An 18,324-nucleotide genomic window follows, 5' to 3' on the forward strand; every position below is an offset into this window, starting at 1 on the left:
CATGACTCAGTTGCAGGGCAGGTCTGCAGCCCTCACAGGAAGGGAAGGCAGAGGAAATGGACCCACTTATAATAAAAGTCCTTCATCTCAACTTTATCCCCCTTTCCAGCCCTAACCTACACTTAGAATTCTGAAAGAGAACGTGGTCATTAAAGAATAAGACAGCCACCAGCAGATTACAATCTTATTGTTTTTTTTGCCAGAAAGGAGTACCCCACCTCATGAATCATCCAACCACTATTCTTTGTTCGGCTTTTTCTCAGCTCATTTCCTTAGTTCTATCAATTGCCTTTTTTTTTTTTTTCCCTGCTTGAGGAAAAACCTCACTTCGGGTTAATCCCCCATCCTTGGTGCCAAAGCTTTCCAGCCCCACAACCCACTTGAGATAGGGGGCGTCTTAATTGTCTATGGCAGGAAGGAGCAATGGCGGACAGGTTCTGTGGTATCTGGGGCTGTGAGCTGGGGGACAGAGAGCCTGGACACCCTTGACTTGCTCCAGGGTGTTGGCAGAGCCAGCCCCACACTCACTTGTCACAAGGTAGTCAAACCAGCTACATTGCCTTTCCCTATCTGTGTGTTCTGTTGGGTGGTCCTGGCAGAACTTAATGGTTATTAGTGAAACGTTATTATTTCTGTCGTTGTGCACAGTGCCGTCTGCAACACCCCACGTCACAGAACATTGTGCCTGTTCCAGGATTACAGCTCCTCCATCCTTCTGCCAGGTCAGGCCGGCAGCTCGAAGGCTCTGAGTCATTCCCAGGTTCTCTTTCTTCACTTTTCTCTCAATCTTTACCTCATCACAGCACTTCATTTCCAACCCTGCCCGTTGTCTCTCTCTTCAGCGGTTTCATTAGGATTTCTCAAAGTTCCTAAACCTGGGTCAGCCAGTTTTTGTACTTTTTAAAACTCAAAACTCTGAACAAGTAGGTAAACATTCAGAAACACCTTTCAGAGATACAGATGACCCTCACGAACATTCCATAGGCTGCACTGAATTCAAAGCAGATGAGGAGAGTTTGACTTTGAGAAGGGTGGACTCTAGGCTGAATTTCAAAGAGATAAAGTAAATAATCAAGAGTCTCTTCTTGTAAATGGTCACTATCATGAATAAATTAACCTGGCTGAAAGACAGTAGAGGGAAATGGGTAAACATGTGGACTCAGAATCAGACCTGCCTGAGTTTAAATCCCACCTCTTACTAGCTGTGTGACTGTGGTCACATTACCTAAGGTCTCCCCATCTGTAAAATGGAGGTCAGCAAAGTAGCATATCTCACAGGATTGTTGTGATGATTAACAATGTTTTTATAATTAACTATTTTTTTAAAGATTTATTTATTTATTTATTTATTTTAGCAGGGATGGGCAGAGGGAGAGAGAGAGAATCCCAAGCGGACTCCCCACCCAGCTTGAAGCCCGAGGTGGGGCTCGATCCCAAGACCCAGAGATCACGACCTGAGCCAAACCCAAGACCCAGATGCTCAACCGACTGAGCCACCTAGGCACCCCTATAATTAATTATTAACAGTAAGAAATCATATAAAGTACTTATAAAAGTATCTGACACGTGGTAAGCACAGAGGAAATGTTAATTATTAATATTTTCAGAGGATCACAAAGTGCCAGGAGAATGTAAGTGATTTTGCTAATGAAACTTAGTCTTTTGTTCATAGAGTTTTCCCAGAAGATGGGTTGATCTTTGCCTCCTTAAATTTGTATTTGCTGCAAGCAGATTCTGACCTCCTAGAGTTTATGGCAACAATTCATACTTATTAGCAATAAACTGCAATCACCAAAGCTTGGCCTAACATTCTATTTATATATAATATAAATAATATATGTCTCCTAGGTTTAATTGGATGTGCTAAATATCTTCTAGGTTAGTATTCCCAGGAATTTCCCTTTATTCTCCTATGTCCCATGCTTGGGAGCAGTCTCTATAGGTCAAAAGGTAAGGTCATGATTTCCTCTTTTACCCACAGACGTAAGGCAAATGTTAAATTTTCCTAGGACACACACTCGTACACACACACAATCTTACATTTGCATAATGGTGAACAGTTTGTAAAGAACTTTCAAATACACTCGCCTTCTATCCCTGGAATAACACTTTGGAGTAAGTGGGGCACCTCTTCTTGCCTTCATTCCTGGAACCTGACACTTAGAGAAGTTCAGTGACTCAACTGTTCACCTACCATTCCCCTGTGATTCTATGAATTTTCACACCTCCTAGGCTGGTCTGCGCTCCCTTTTCTGCCTACCATGCCTCTTCTAGAAGGGTCAGCTCCAATGCCATGCTCTGCGACATGCCTTTGCTCCTAGCCCATGTAACTGCTCCCTCCCCTGAGCTCCCAGGGAATACTTGTATCATAATGGGGCTGGTGGGGGTTCCATGGACTCAAGAGGGAACAGCCCAGGTTTGAGTCTCCGATCCTTCCTTTGCTAGCCAGGTGACTTTGGGCAAACCCAACCCAACCTCGGCTCTGAGTCTTCTTGAGTTAAATGAGAAAAATATTTCTACCATTTATTATGTACATGCGTCAGGCACCTTACAAATTAGCTCATTTATTTCTCCCCAAAGTTTGGGCAGATTTTGACCCCAGGCTATCTGACTCCCACCAATTTCTTTCTAATAGATTATCCTCTACCTTTTAAACGGAAATGATTCTTTTGTGATTCCTGCTGCCCCAGTCTTTGAGAAGGTTAAATAGACAAGTATGTAAACAGCTTTGAGACTCAGTAAATGGGTTGGTCTCCTTGTTTCTTTGCCCAAGTTACATGGTCTCACTGGTTCTCCACCAGACTGGCCTGACAAGGTGCAGGCTCAGAGAGGTCCTCAATATACATCATAGATATACATCACACACTGAAGATACGTAATGTTTGCATCCACTAGCGACTGACTCCAAAAAATACTGACCTCAATCTTTGTAAAAACGCAGGCACAATTTTTAAACTGTGAAAAACAACACATTGTTAAAAAGAAAACCACAGGCCCAAGATGCAGTCACTTATGCTAGGCCAAGTCACCAAACCTGGACTTAATACTTACCCAAATTGCACTTTCAACCTCCCCCAGAAATGTAGGCTTCACCAGTCAGAAATTTTCCAGTCAGTCCCAGTAAGGCAATCTGTCACATGGGTCCCCCCCACAACCTCCCAAATAGAGATGAGGTAACCTGCATGATAAGACCCTCTGTCCTTCCCCACCCCACCCTCCACCAAGGGAAAGTGACCTTTGCAGAAACAATTCCTCCTTTTCTTTTGCTAATAACTTCCTTGCCCCATCCTCCTGCCTATAAAAACCTTCTTTTTCGTACAACCCTTTGAAGCTCCCCTCTATTTGCTGCCTGGGGTGCTGCCTGATTCATGAATCACTTAATAAAGCCAATTAGATCTTCAAATATACTCAGCTGAATTTTGTTCTTTAACAACACATACCTAACAATGCATAAAACATAAGAATTATTATAAAGTAAAAACCCACGTAAATAGCCCCCAGGTCAAGAAATAGCTTATCACCAGCACCCAGAAGCCCCCATCATGCCCTTTTCTAAACACAGCTCCCACTCTCTCTTGCCAGAGTTAACCACCGCTCTTTCATAGAAATCACTTCTTTACTTTTCTTTTTTTTTTTTTTAATTTTTTTTTTTTTAAGACTTTATTTGCGAGAGAGAGAATGAGAGACAGAGAGCATGAGAGGGAGGAGGGTCAGAGGGAGAAGCAGACTCCCTGCTGAGCAGGGAGCCCGATGAGGGACTCGATCCCAGGACCCTGAGATCATGACCTGAGCTGAAGGCAGTCGCTTAACCAACTGAGCCACCCAGGCACCCACTTCTTTACTTTTCTTGATAATGAACCACCCAGTAGGCATCCCCAAACACTATAGTTACATCTTGCCTATTGTTGAACTTTATGTAAATGGGGTCAGACAATATGTATTCTTCTGTGTCAGGCTTCTTTCACCCAACATTATGTTTTGAGAGGCACCCATGTTCTATGTGAAAGCAGCTTGTCCTTTTTCATTGCTGTATAGTATTCCATTGCAGGAGAAACCATATATACCATCCAGCTGCTGTGGTTTATTTTAGATTTCCATTGTTTCATATATGTACGTGTATATATGTGTTTATGTATATATTACATGTATATATGTGTGTTTATGTATATATTACAATTTACTTTTCACTTCTACTGCAGACAGATATGGGGATCCCTCCAGTTTGGGGCTATGATGAATAATGATGCTTCAAAGACCCCTAGTGTATTGAGTCTAGTGGCCTTTTTCTCTAATCCACAGGTGTGTTCCATCTCTCCACTGTCCAGAAGTAATAATTTTTCCCTAAAACACACTACCCCACCCCTACCACTTTGCCTGCTGTTTAGCTTGGAAATGTTAACACATAACAGTACAAGCTGGAAACCAAAAGCTATTAAAGAAATGGGAGGTCAGAGACTTTCCGGAGGCCTCCCTTCCTTTCTGCTTTAGATGTGACTTCTGATAACAATAGCAACAACAACAACAAAATACTTAAAAACATGAAAAGAATTCTTATTCATTTCCTCCAGGTCTTGGGGGGAAGTAGAGGAGAAAGTGCTGATCTTATTGGTATTGCTAGTAAGGCTGGGCCTAGGTTCTTAAAGCTCTCAAGCAGAGAGGTGATTCCACTTCTGCATAAGGCCAGGGCAAGGGAGAAGTGGCTGAGCTTCCTGCTGTCTGGGCTTCTGCTCCCATGCAGGGCATGCTCTACAGCCAGTTTTCAGATAATTTGGGGGGAAGGACAGTGAGACCAGCAGCAAAGGGCTCCTTCAAGCTGCAGACCATGCGAGAGGCTGTTTGGGCTATCTGGGCCATCAGCTCGCTCCATCAACCTGCTCAGAGAAAGTGGGCCTATGTGAACTAGAGGGAGGGTCTCCTTTCCTTCTTACTCCAAGAGGTGCCTGAGTGAACTCCACCACAATGGAGAAGGTGTATCTGACCACATGGGCTTCTTACTGGGTAGATCAAATATGGAGGGCTTGGTATAGTTTACAGAGGACAAGGCTTGAGTAGAGTAAGACTTTTCTACAGGCCATGAACGAGCCCATGAATCTCTGTCCCCAACTCACAGTTTCCTGGGTCATCAGAAAGAGACACCATCCAGCTGCTGTGATTTATTTTGGATTTCCATTGTTTTAGTGTGTTGAACTTAAATTTTTTTGACAATACAATGCTGGCAGAAACATAATTGGTGCCATCTTTCTGAAGGACTATTTGGTAATAAGAATCAGAAGCTGGAAAATGTGCTTTCCCTTTGACCTAGCAATTCTACATCTAGGAAGACGTCCTAAGGGAATAATCAGAAATAGACACGAGAATATTCATCCCAGTATTGTGTATAATATGGAAAAACTCCAGACAACCCCCACAGCCACAATAAGGAACCAGTTAAATAAATCTCTTTTCATCCTTATAGAAATATCATCAAAGAATGGGCGCCTGGGTGGCTCAGTTGGTTAAGCGACTGCCTTCGGCTCAGGTCATGATCCTGGAGTCCCTGGATCGAGTCCTGCATCGGGTTCCCTGCTTGGCAGGGGGTCTGCTTCTCCCTCTGACCCTCCCCCCTCTCATGTGCTCTCTCTCATTCTCTCTCTCTCTCAAATAAATAAATAAAATCTTTTAAAAAAAAAGAAATATCATCAAAGAATGTTTAATAGCATGGGGTGATGTTAACTCATATGATAACATGATAGTTAAGTGTCCTCCCAAAGGGGAAAAAGACTGAAAAGATATACGTCTTCATAGAAATATATCTATGGATTCATATGAAATTACAGAATCAGTATATGTTATATATAATATTTTAAAATCTTTATTTATTTTTTTTACTATGAAAGTAATGCATAGTCATCAAAAAAATTTAAAGTGAAAGCACCACTCTCACATCATTAGTCAAGGTCACTCCTCGGAGGTAACCACCGTCAACAGTTCACATTGACAGTTTCAAAGAGAAGTTCACAAAACAAACACCTCTTCATTCTCACAACAATCCCTGCAGTAGTTTTATTTTCCTGATTTTTACAGCTGAAGAAACAGGCTCAAAATGGTTAAATCTGGAACACCATCACTATTTTCTAAAATACAAAATGTACATCAACATGAAGAGTCATATCTTTGGCTGGTCCTAGACCACTTTGTAGCATCAGTTCTGTGGCCCTTTGGAGATTTTTGAGGTGACGGCCTTCAACCCCCTCATGGTAGAGGAGTTCCTTCTGCTCCACTCAGAGAGGTGGCCCTTCAGCCACTTCTTGCACATGCCCAGGGACAGGGCCCCTGCTTTCCAAGGGAGCCTCCTTCACTTCAGGGAGCTGAAACCTACCCACCTGCAACTTGAAGTCTCTGGCCCTAGTTTCTCTTCTGAGTCCAGGTCCAATTGGTGAATCCTGGCAAACCTGGCAGTGTATTTACCCAGAGGGCTAGAGGCAGCATTCCAAGAGGGGAAATACAATCATGATAAAGAAAAAAGGAGCTAGGCCACAGGTTGGACTAAGGGTCAGGTTTGAGAGCCAGCTTCTAGGCCCCAAATAGAAAATGAGTCAAATGGTCTGGGGCCTGAAGAAAAAAAAAACAGTCTGGAAGTTGCCTGTATGTTAGGGCAGGCATGCTGCTATTGGACTGCTTCCAACAACTAGCCCTGCGTAGAGTTGGGCTAGACACTGTAATAGTGCAGAAATCCACTCACTCTTCATATAACAGCACTCCAAATATTTGCACCCCTGCCATCATGATTCACCTTAATCTTCTCTTCTAAATACCCCTTCAAGGTTCTGATGTCCTTTCCCACCCAGCTAATATTTATGGAGATATGGTACATTGAATCTTTTCGTTGTTAATTTGGTTTTAATTAGCCATGTTCACTGATCGATGGAAGAACGTCCTATCCTACACTTTGTTCACTGGGAGTGGGACACAAGGGACTTCACTAATAAGGGATGCATGAATAAGGGATGGTAGATACATGAGCATTTGCTGTGTTATTCTTTCTATCTCTGTGTTGTATTAAATATCTCACTAAGAACATCCCAAGTCTCCTTAGAGGATGTGGGAGCACAGCTGCCTCCACTCACGCACAAACTACCATGCTAGCTAAATGGCAGCCTGGTAAGCTTCCACCTTCCCTGGAGCTACAGAGGAATCCACTTCGCACTCTATTTTTTTTTTTTTTTAAGATTTTATTCATTTATTTGAGAGAGAGAATGAGAGAGAGAGAGCAGGAGAGGGGGGAGGGTCAGAGGGAGAAGCAGGCTCCCCGCTGAGCAGGGAGCCCGACACGGGACTCGATCCCGGGACTCCAGGATCATGACCTGAGCCGAAGGCAGCCGCTTAACCAACTGAGCCACCCAGGTGCACTCTAAAGGCTGGATGACTTCCACTTCTAAGGCAAGCAAAGACTCTTTAATGAAACAGCTAATTGATCTTTAGGTCTTGTTCTTCCCTCGGGCTTCCTCCAAATTTAGTGGAATTATAAGGAAGTTTGTTGACTATACCAAGCCATAGAGTGAAATACTTGATACTGAGCCCCAAGTGGTCCTTTCTACACACACACACACACACACACACACACACACACACAGCTGCCTGATGGGCAGTATCCAAATAAGATTGAGTATGTTAACTTGATACTTTGACAAGACTAGTAGAAAATTCCAAGTTACATTCCTTTTATAAATAAGAAAATAGAGAATATGAAATCTAGTGATATTCAGATTAAATATTCTAGCTCCTATATTTCTGATTTAAAGTAAACTCCCTACGGGCACCTGGCTGGCTTAGTTCATGGAGCATGTGACTCTTGATTTCCAGGTTGTGGGTTTGAGCTCCACGTTGGGTGTAGGGTTTATTTAAAAAAAATTTTTTTTAATTAAAAAAAAAGCAAACCACCCTAAAATGGAAAATGTTCATCAACCTAGCTATTTGAGGTCTTGAAGACCAAAAATCCCCTAAGGAGTTACTAGATTGAAGCCACGCTTTTCATCTTTATATTCAAGGTATAAGCTAGTAAAAAAAAAAAAAAAAAAGATATATGGTAGTAAAATAAAACTATTGTATTTATAAAAACATATAACTTTCAAATAATTTATTCATTCACTTATTCACTCATTTGGTTCTGAATGATAAGGAGCCGGCCATGCACAGATCTGGGAAAGAACATTCCAGAGAGAGGAAATAGCAAGGCCAAAGGCTCTAAATGCAATTGAGCTTGGGAGTTCCTGAGAAAGCAAGAGACCAGTAAAGCTAGAGTATAGTAGTAAGGTGACAAGAAGAGAGGTAAGGAATGAAGCCATAGGAGTGGGCAACTTAATACAGGTCAAGGCAGAAGTCCAGGCTGGAGATAGAAATTTGGAAGTCAGCACCAGTAGATGGTATTTAAAGCCTTGAGATTGGAAGTGAACACCTACTGAGTATGTTCAGAGTACTGGGATATGTCAACTGTTAGAGATTCAGAATGACGAGGCTGAGGAGGAAAGGCCCGCAAATTAGAAGGAGAACTGAGTCAAACAAAGGAAGTGCTGGAAAAAGGAGAGAGGGATCCTGTGTATCATACTGCTGCAAAAGTCTGGTAAGAATGAGGACTGAGAAATGCCCAGTGGATCTGGAAACATAAAGGCCCTGGGGACATTGGCAGGCACTATTTCTGCAGAGTAGAGGAGATAAAAGCTTGGCTGGGGTGGACTCAAAAGAGGAGGAGAGGAAGTAAAGACAAAACACAGATAATTCAAGAAGTTCTGCTATAAATGGGGAGCAAAGAGATGGGACTGGGGTCAAGGAAAAAAAATTTTTTTAAATGAGAGGCATGATGGCATGCTTGCATATTGGTGGAAACAACGCACGAGAGGGAAAAGCTGATGATGGTACATATACCCCAGATAAACAGGGGCTTACCTCCACCGAAAGACACAAGAATGTTCACAGCCACTTTATTCACAATAGCCAAACACTAAAACACCCCACATATCGACCAGCAGTTTTCTGGCTATCAATTGTTGTATAACACACAATTCTAAAACTTAGAGGTTTAAACTGAGAATGTATCGGTATGATTATATCTTATGGTTTGTGGGTCAGGAAATCAGACCGTGCACAGCAGAGACAGCTCATCATTGCTCTATGGTCTCTGAGGAACTCACTGGGATGACCTGAATGTATAGGGACTGGCAGAGCATCTCTCGTTTTCTACCCCCAGCCTCCTCACATGGCCAGCTGGGGCTTCCTTGCAGCATGGCACCTTCCGAATAATCTTCTTACATGGTGGTTCCAGGCTCCAAGAGGAAGCAGAAACTGCCCAACCTTCTAAAAGCTAGGCCTGGAATTAGCATAGGCTCATCTCCATCAGGTTCTATTGGTCAGGGCAGACACAGGCCAGCCCCATCAAGGAGACACAGAACTTACCCTCAGTGGGAGAAATATCAAAGAAGTTGCAGCCATCTTAAATCTGCCATAATCAGTAAAATAGGTAAATAAATTGTTGTATACTCATACAATGAAGACTGCACAGCAATAAATGAGAATGAACTACTGCTACTACAGGGAGTGAATCTCACAGACATACTGCTAAATGAAATGTCAGACACAAAAGAATACATTCTGTCATGTTTCATTTATATGACGTTTTCTTTGCATCCCTGATATAGAGTGATAATGGCGGGTAGAAGTTGGAATGGTGGGTACACTTGAGGGGGTACTTCCTTGGATAAGGCCTGGTGGAGATGTCAAGAGTGCTGGAAATGTTCTGGATCATAGTAACACAGGTATATACATATGCAAACATTTGCCAAACAACGCATTTAAGATCAGTGTTCTTTACTGTATTATTAAGTAGACATATATATATATATATTTTTTTTAAACAACTCTAAAAGAAGAACAAAATGGTGCAGGATAGAGGAGACCATTGCTGGAAGATTGGGTCAGAAGTAAGAGGGGATAGGATCCCAGGGCATAGGGTGGTTGGTGTGGTAGAAGTGCATGGAACTGCTCTTTTGATTGCTGCTATTTTCTCACTGGAAAGAGGAAGTGGGTCAGAAGCTGACAAAGAGAAGAGGCAGGAAAGTGGAGGGCTAAAGAGAAGAAAAATTGGGAAAGACCAATCTAAGAAGGAAATGTTGGGGGACTCCCAGCATTACTAAAAACCCAATTGATGTATTTGGCCACGAATTTAAAGGGAGGCGAGGGGGATGGGTGAAATAAGTGAAGGGGATTAAGAGTACCCTTACTGTGATGAGCACTGAGTCATGTATAAAATTGTTGAATCATTATATTGTACACAGGAAACTAGTATAACACTGTGTGTTAATTATATTTCAATTAAAAATATTTTTAAAGTAGGGGTGACTGGGTGGCTCAGTTGGCGAAGCATCTGGCTCTTGGTTTCAGTTCAGGTCAGGATTTCAGGGTCGTGGGATCAAGCCCTGCATCGGACTCTGTGCTGGGCGTGGAGCCTCCTTGGGATTCTCTCTCTCCCTCTCCCTCTGCCCCCCACCCATGCTCTCTTCCCCTCTCTCTCTCTTTCTCTAAAATAAATTTTTTTAATAAAAATAAATAAGTGTGGCAAGTCAGCATGGTTCTGTGTGTCCACATTCACTAAATGCAGGCAGGGAGGTGGACTCCATCCCAGCAGGGGTTTTGCTAGGAAAGTACGGTGGAAAGAAGCAGGGACAAGGGAGGTGAACATATATACAAGGGAGTAAAAATCAGAGGATGAGAGTCCATGGGTTAGGAGGAAAGTGAGGCTGACAGATTGGTAGAGTTTCAATATTAGAGGAAAGTAGCTGAAAATTTAGCAAACGAGGAGAGGAGGAAAATTGAAATGGAGGTTATGGAGGAGCCAGAACTATTGGTAATAATAATGACTAAACAGGGTGGGTGACTGAGGTTGGCGTATTGGTCAGGCTAGCTGCTGTAACAAAAACAACCCCTAAATCTTAGTGGCTCAACACATAAGGTTTACTGCTTGCTCTCACCCACAATCTCATGCTTGTTGGTGGGGCGGGGGTGAGAGTTGACTCCCTGTAGTCTCTTTCCATGGCAGCTCAAACTCTCAGGCCACACTTGCCAATACTGAGCTTTTGAAATGTGACTTGTGCAACTAAGAAACTAAATTTAAGATATTATTGATGCTTAATTAATTTAAAATTGTGAAAGAATGCTTGGAACAATTTCAGTATGTGCATCTGCTTTATGAAATTACAGTAGTACCCCTCATCTGTGGGGGGTGCATTCCAAGATCCCCAGTAGATGCCTGAAACTGCAGTTAGTGTCAAATTTGTCTTCTACATACATACCTATGATAAAGCTTAATTTATAAAGTAGGCACAGTAAGAGATTAAAAACAAGAACTATCAATAACATATAAGAATTATAGCAATATACTGTAATAAGATTTATGTGAATATGAATATGGTCTCTCTCTCCCAAAATATCTTATTGTATTTGCCCTTCTTGTGTTGAAATGAGATGTTAAAATGCCTATCTGATGAGACGAAGCAAGGCAAATGATGTAGGCATTGTGGTGTAGCATAGTCTACCACTGACCTAATGATTCCTCAGAAGGAGGATCATCTGCTTCTTGGCCTGATTGACCTTGGGTACCTGAAACCATGGAAGGCAAAATCGCAGATAAGGGGGGGAAGCTATTGTACATAGAGATCAAGTATTTTTGATGAAAACTTAGCATCCGAATTGATATGTGCTAAAGTATAAATTACACATTAGATTTCAGGGCCTTAGTATAAAGAAAGACTATAAAATACAGTTGACCCTTGAGCAACGCCAGTTTGAATTGTGTGGATTCACTCATACATGAATTTTTCACAGTATAGTACTGTAAATGTAGTTTCTCTTTCTTACGACTTTCTTCGTAACATTCTTATACTAGCTTACTTTATTGAAAGAACATATAATACATATAACTACAAAATATGTGTTAATTGACCATGTCATCAGTAAGGCTTCTAGTCAACAGTAGGCTATTAGTAGTTAAGTTTTGGGGGAGTCAAAAGTTATGCATGGATTTTCAACTGGGTGGGGGTCAGCACCCCTAACTTCCGTGTTGCACCTCATTATAATTTTTATATTATTCCATGTTGAAATGATAATATTTTTGATACATTGGGTTAAATATTATTAAAATGAACTTCACGGGTTTCTTACTGCATTTTTTCCAGCAACTATCAGAAAGTTTAAAATTACGTATGTGGCCCACATTACATTTCTGCTGGACGGTGCTGTTCTAAGGACCTTGGAATTCTCCATTGGATCCTCTCCATCCAGCCAGCAGATAATGAGAGGGAGAAAGGGCAGTTTCCCCTATGGCTTTGTGCCAAGCTCAGTGATGATACCACACTGAACGGTGAAGGAAGAGAGCAAACGTAGTCCACTCAGGAAGGAGAGGAAGCAGATTTGGGAAGCAGCGAGCTGGCCTCTGACACAGGTAGGGTGGAAGGACAAGATCACTGAGGAGAGGCTGCTGAGGTGCTGACAGGTTACTGGCAAGGTTGTCTCCATGGGTTTTGAGACTACCATGAATTTGGAAAAGAGTCACTGGGAACAAAAATCTTTAAGACCTCCATGACTACAGTTGAGTCAACAAAGGGGAATCTTTTTTTTTTTTTTAATTTTTTATTCTTATGTTAATCCCCATACATTACATCATTAGTTCTAGATGAAGTGTTCCATGATTCATTGTTTGTGCACAACACCCAGTGCTCCATGCAGAATGTGCCCTCCTCAATACCCACCACCAGGCTAACCCATCCTCCCACCCCCTTCCCCTCTAGAACCCTGTTTGTTTTTCAGAGTCCATCATCTCTCATGGTTCGTCTACCCCTCCGATTTCCCCCGCTTCATTCTTCCCCTCCCGCTACCTTCTTCTTCTTCTTTTTTTTTTTTCTTAGCATATATTGCATTATTTGTTTCAGAGGTACAGATCTGAGATTCAACAGTCTTGCACAATTCACAGCGCTCACCAGAGCACACACTCTCCCCAGTGTCTATCACCCAGTCACCCCATCCCTCCCACCCCACCCCCCACTCCAACAACCCTCAGTTTGATTCCTGCGATTAAGAATTCCTCATATCAGTGAGATCATATGATACATGTCTTTCTCTGTTTGACTTATTTCACTCAACATAATACCCTCCAGTTCCATCCACATCGTTGCAAATGGCAAGATCTCATTCCTTTTGATGGCTGCATAATATTCCATTGTATATATATACCACATCTTCTTTATCCATTCATCTGTCGATGGACATCTTGGCTCTTTCCACAGTTTGGCTATTGTGGACATTGCTGCTATAAACATCGGGGTGCACGTACCCCTTTGGATCCCTACTTTTGTATCTTTGGGGTAAATACCCAGTAGTGCAATTGCTGGATCATATGGTAGCTCTATTTTCAACTTTTTGAGGAATCTCCATACAGTTTTCCAGAGTGGCTGCACCAGCTTGCATTCCCACCAACAGTGTAGGAGGGTTCCCCAACAAAGGGGAATCTTTAATAGCCTCTGATAACATGTGCATCAAAGCTCAGAGCTTTTAAGGAAAGAGGAACAATGATCTTGAAGAAGTAATTGGGAGACATGAGAACACCTCTCCAACCCTCAGGCCCAGGGTCCCAGGGTATGCAGGGAAGAGGAAAAGAAGCCCCTCCAGAAATGGATCTGGCAAAGTAGTCTCTTTACCAGGGAGTAGCATTCAGTGTGTGACCTTAAGCAAGTTATTTAACCATTCTGTTTGAGGCTTCCTTATCTTACAAGAGGGATGATAATAATAATACTTATCTTGGGTGCCTGGGTGGTTCAGTCAGTTGAGTGGCTGACTTTTGGTTTTGCTCAGGTCATGATCTCAGGGTCATGGGATCAAGCCCCGCACTGGGCTCTGCACTCAGTGGGGAGTCTGCTTGAGACTCTCCCTCTTCCTCTGCCCCTCCCCCACTCAAGTGCATGTGCACTCTCTAAAATAAATAAAATTTTAATAATAATAATAATACTTGTCTTACAGGGTTGTTGTGTTAAATACTGATACCTGTATTTAGCATGTAGAAATGACTATATAAAACAATTTCTGAACATTGTACTTAAAGCACACTGGTTTCTCCTTTCTTTATATCTTCTTCCTTTGTGTATTTACTTTCCTTTGTGTGAGCATCCATCTGGCCATGCCCTCAGATAAATGAAAGCAATCTGTTAGTTCTGCCCTTGTTCTAGAACATGATTCACTAGCAAAAATCACCAGTTTCATGTAAATTTATGTTGCCATTCAGAAGAAAGAGTTGGCTTTGACGTGAGGTGAAATGGATTTGATCTTGCACTCTTGTTTGGGAAAGGAGCACACATTTTTTTCTATAAATAGAACGAAAATCTCATTTTCAAAAGGAAAAAGCTTTGTGTGTGGAGAGGGAAGTCCTGAGAGGAGGGTGTGGCTCCTTTCAAATCACAGTAGATGAAATTGCTCAGAGACGTTTTTCTTATTGCCTAATATGGACTTGTATATAAATGGCAAAAGGGGGAGAGATGCTGAGCAGTCCTTCCAATGTTCCATTTTTGCCACACCATTTCCAGAGCAGTGCCCAGAGAGTCAAAGGCTTCCATTAATGTACCAAATAAGATACTTCAGCAGGACATCCTGGATATAAGAATTAAATTAGTGCTCTGGATTATTCTTTGCTTTCCAGAGGGAACATCCTACAAATCACTCTTCAAATCTCACACTAGAAACTAAAGAGCTCGTTAGACCTTCCTCTGAACCGTGATTGTGCTGGGGGACAGGTGCCGGTCAGAGCCTCAGGCTAGGAAAGGAGGTAAGTGATTCTTCTGCTCCCCGTGGCTAGATGAGAACGGTGAAGCCCATCCTCCCTGTTAGAAAGTTTCATCTGGTGCATAATTAAAAAAAATAAAAAACTCTTATCAGTGACTTGGCCTAGGAGAGGGGGAATCTGACCCTTTGCGATGGTTTTGCGAGTTTCTGTCCACCAAGTCTGACATGCAGGGCGCTCTGCTGAGTACTGAGTGGGTCTGGGGGCCTACCCCATCCAACCTCACCCCTGGAGCAGGTCCCGATATTTAACATCAGAACTGGATCCAAAAGCTTGAGGCATTCCAAGGATGCAAAACATGAATTTTTCAGAAGCTTCCTCCCCGTGGTGTTTCATACCACTGGCACATAAGTTCTCATCAAATCCTGTAAGGAAGGTGTTGCTGTCCTTGTTTTACACATGAGGGAGAGGACTCTTGGAGCAGTTATGTCTTTTCTAAGGTCCTATGGTGATAAGAAGGGAGCAGAGGTTGGGTCAAACGGGCCCTCTGAGGTCAAGTGCGGGGCTCTCACGCAATGCCCACTCTTGTGATTAAAAACCAAACTGAGCCAAAATGAGATTAAGTACTGCTTCCTCATCTAGCTGATTTTATCACAGAATCACAATGACCAGTGATTCCGAGTACATGGCACCCACTTTCCTAGATGGCGGTCACAGCCACCAGCGGTCCCTGAGCCCTCCAGGAGGTATTCCCAGTGTGTGAACTCTTAGGCAATATGGGTCAAAAGCAAATGGAAGGTAACTGCACATTCTGCTCTGCCTGCACCTGAGTTCTTTAGTATTTTTCCAATGGTTCCTCTATATTAGTGACTAGTAACTTATAAAGTGTGTGTATGTGGGGGGGGGGGGATTACTGAGCCTGATCATCAATCACTTAAATTCAAAAACCTGGCCATCAATTCCTCCCCCTCATGCTGTAAACCTCCCAAGAGATCCCAAGACTTACAAAATCCCCTCTAAATTTGTAGCCAGGAATCCAAGGGCCTGCATAACCTGGCCCTCAGCCACCATTCCAAGTTTATTTCCCTGGAATCTTCTGTAAAACTGCTTGCCCTCTCTAGCTGGTGCTCCCTGCCCTCCCAACCCACAGTTTCATATAGTTAAACGACTTCCCAAGCGTCAGGGCCTCATTCCAACCTCATCTCTCTAGAGGAAACTCCCCTGACCTCTACAGCTAGAGGTCCTTCTCCTGAAATTCAATAGTAATGATGGTTTGACAGCTAACCATCATCTTATCAATAAATATTTGTTAACTGAATGAGTATTCCCAAATGAATTGTAAATCTCCAGAAGGATGTAACCAGTTCTTCAGATCACCAACACAATGTGTCTGATTGAAGGGGATATGATTGATTGACTGATTGATTGATTGATTGGCTGATTTTGCTTCCAGTGTTTGCTGTTTGCATTCCAGAAAGTAATCTATTACCCTGGCTCAGGAGCAAGAGCTGGTGAAAACAGTTTGGCCATTTTGGCTTATCTGATAAACAATGGTGATTCTTTCTGAGAGCTTATGGTGCTAATGGTGCCTGGGGCCCTCCATTCTTTGGGGGGGTTATACAAAGGGACAAATCAGATCCCTCTTGTTCACAGAGATGCACTGGGCACCTCTCTGAGGAGAATGGAGGCCTATGGCTGTTGTCTCGCTATCTGTCCATGTTCCCCCTTTCTATCTATTTATTTATTATTTATTATATATCGTATATGGCATTCTAGCCAAAAATGTTTAATTTGAATCTAACCAAAGGTTTATATCTAACTTATTTACATGAATTATAGGGGATAGAGGAATAAGCTGAACAACAATATGGGGAAGCAAACAAGCTAAAAAGGTGGTACATTCTTTAGGACAACTGGCCTGGGCTCTTCAACAAATCAATGTAATAAGAAAAGCAACTGTTCTAGGTTAAAAGGTAGATTAAAAACAACAATTACACAGAGCATATGGTTCTGGATTGGTTTGTGGTTTGTACAAACCAGATAGAAACAACATTTGGGGGCCAAATGAGGAAGTTTGAATGTGTATTAAGTATCAGATAATATTAAGAAATTATCATTAATTTTTTTAGATATGAAAATTTAATTTTTGGCTCTACGGGGAGATGCTCTTATTTTTGAGGCATGCATAGTGAAGTATTTAAGGCTGTTTCAAGAGTTTAAAGCAACAAAGATTTATTTCTCACTAACACTACATCACTGTCCCAAGTCAGCTGCCACTTTCCATGTCATCTTCAGTCTGGTGTGAAGGCTGAAAGAGCAGGCCTGTCTTAGCACATTGTTCCAGAAGTAAAATAAAGATGATGAATCAGATCATGACTCAAAATGTCGGTTTCACTTCCACTCATATTTATCAGCTAACACAAGTCAAGTGGCTGAGTCTAGTATCAGTGGGGTAAGGTATAATTCTCCCACAGGGTGGGGCAGTAGAATTATTAAGAAACCAATGACGATGAGAACAAAGTATCTAAAACTCTACATCAGGGGCGCCTGGGTGGCTCAGTTGGTTAAGCGACTGCCTTCGGCTCAGGTCGTGATCCTGGAGTCCCGGGATCGAGTCTCGCATCGGGCTCCCTGCTCAGCGGGGAGTCTGCTTCTCCCTCTGACCCTCCCCCCCTCTCATGTGCTCTCTCTCTCAAATAAATAAATAAAATCTTAAATAAATAAATAAATAAATAAAAATAAAACTCTACATCATAACAAAATTGTTACTCAGGGAACAAATTATAATGTTAAATCCAGATGTTAGAAAGCAAGAGAGACTGAAAATAAATGAACTTAACTTTCAACTGTAGAAACTACAAAAGATATAACATATAAACCAAGGAAGGGAGAAGGAAGGAATTAATAAAGAGAAGATAGATAACATGAAATAGAAAACCAAAAACAATAGACTTAAATTCTATGCTTTGACAAGATCAAAACAAAGAAAGCCTTTGGCAAGCCTTATCTAGTAAAGAAAGAAAGAAAAAAGACACAATAACATTAGAAATGAAAACAGGATGCTAGAGATTTAAAAAAAAATTTTGAGATTAAAAAAATTTTACATGCTATCTACAACTTTATTCCAATGACTTTAAAAATCCAGACCATGAAGAGTGACTTTCTAGAAAAATGTAAATTCCAAAAATAAGGAATGAATTTACCAATAATAGCATAAAAAATAGGTAGTCAAAGATCTACCTTCAAAAATAGAAGTCCGCACAGCCCATTAGGGTGAGTACTACCAAGACTTTAAGGGGCAGATGAACTCCATAGAATATGAAATGTCTCATGGCTTAGTAAAGGTAGAAGGCTTACCAAGAGCAGATTATCACTTTTTAGCTAAAGATACCACATGACTAAGTTCTGGTCAATGAGATGGCAGAAGAGGGAGAGAGGGGTGCTTTTGGGAAAGGTTTTCTTCTCCAACAAAAAGAAAGGGATGTCTGTGAGGAGACCCTGGTCCTTCCTCCCTGCGTGGGGATAGGTCC

The 18,324-nt window shown here is 42.0% G+C and overlaps 1 long non-coding RNA gene across 1 annotated transcript; it reads left to right on the plus strand.

Annotated features, from left to right (window-relative positions):
• The first annotated feature begins 1,496 nt into the window (after positions 1-1,496).
• LOC117999968 lies at positions 1,497-15,683 on the plus strand. The gene is made up of 3 exons (XR_004676357.1): positions 1,497-1,526; positions 14,714-14,839; positions 15,499-15,683. It is a non-coding gene; the product is annotated as an uncharacterized LOC117999968 (long non-coding RNA).
• Positions 15,684-18,324: the final 2,641 nt, after the last annotated feature.

Source organism: Mirounga leonina, unplaced genomic scaffold (assembly GCF_011800145.1).
Source record: "Mirounga leonina isolate KUSES-001 unplaced genomic scaffold, KU_Mleo_1.0 Mir_115, whole genome shotgun sequence".
NCBI lineage: Eukaryota > Metazoa > Chordata > Mammalia > Carnivora > Phocidae > Mirounga > Mirounga leonina.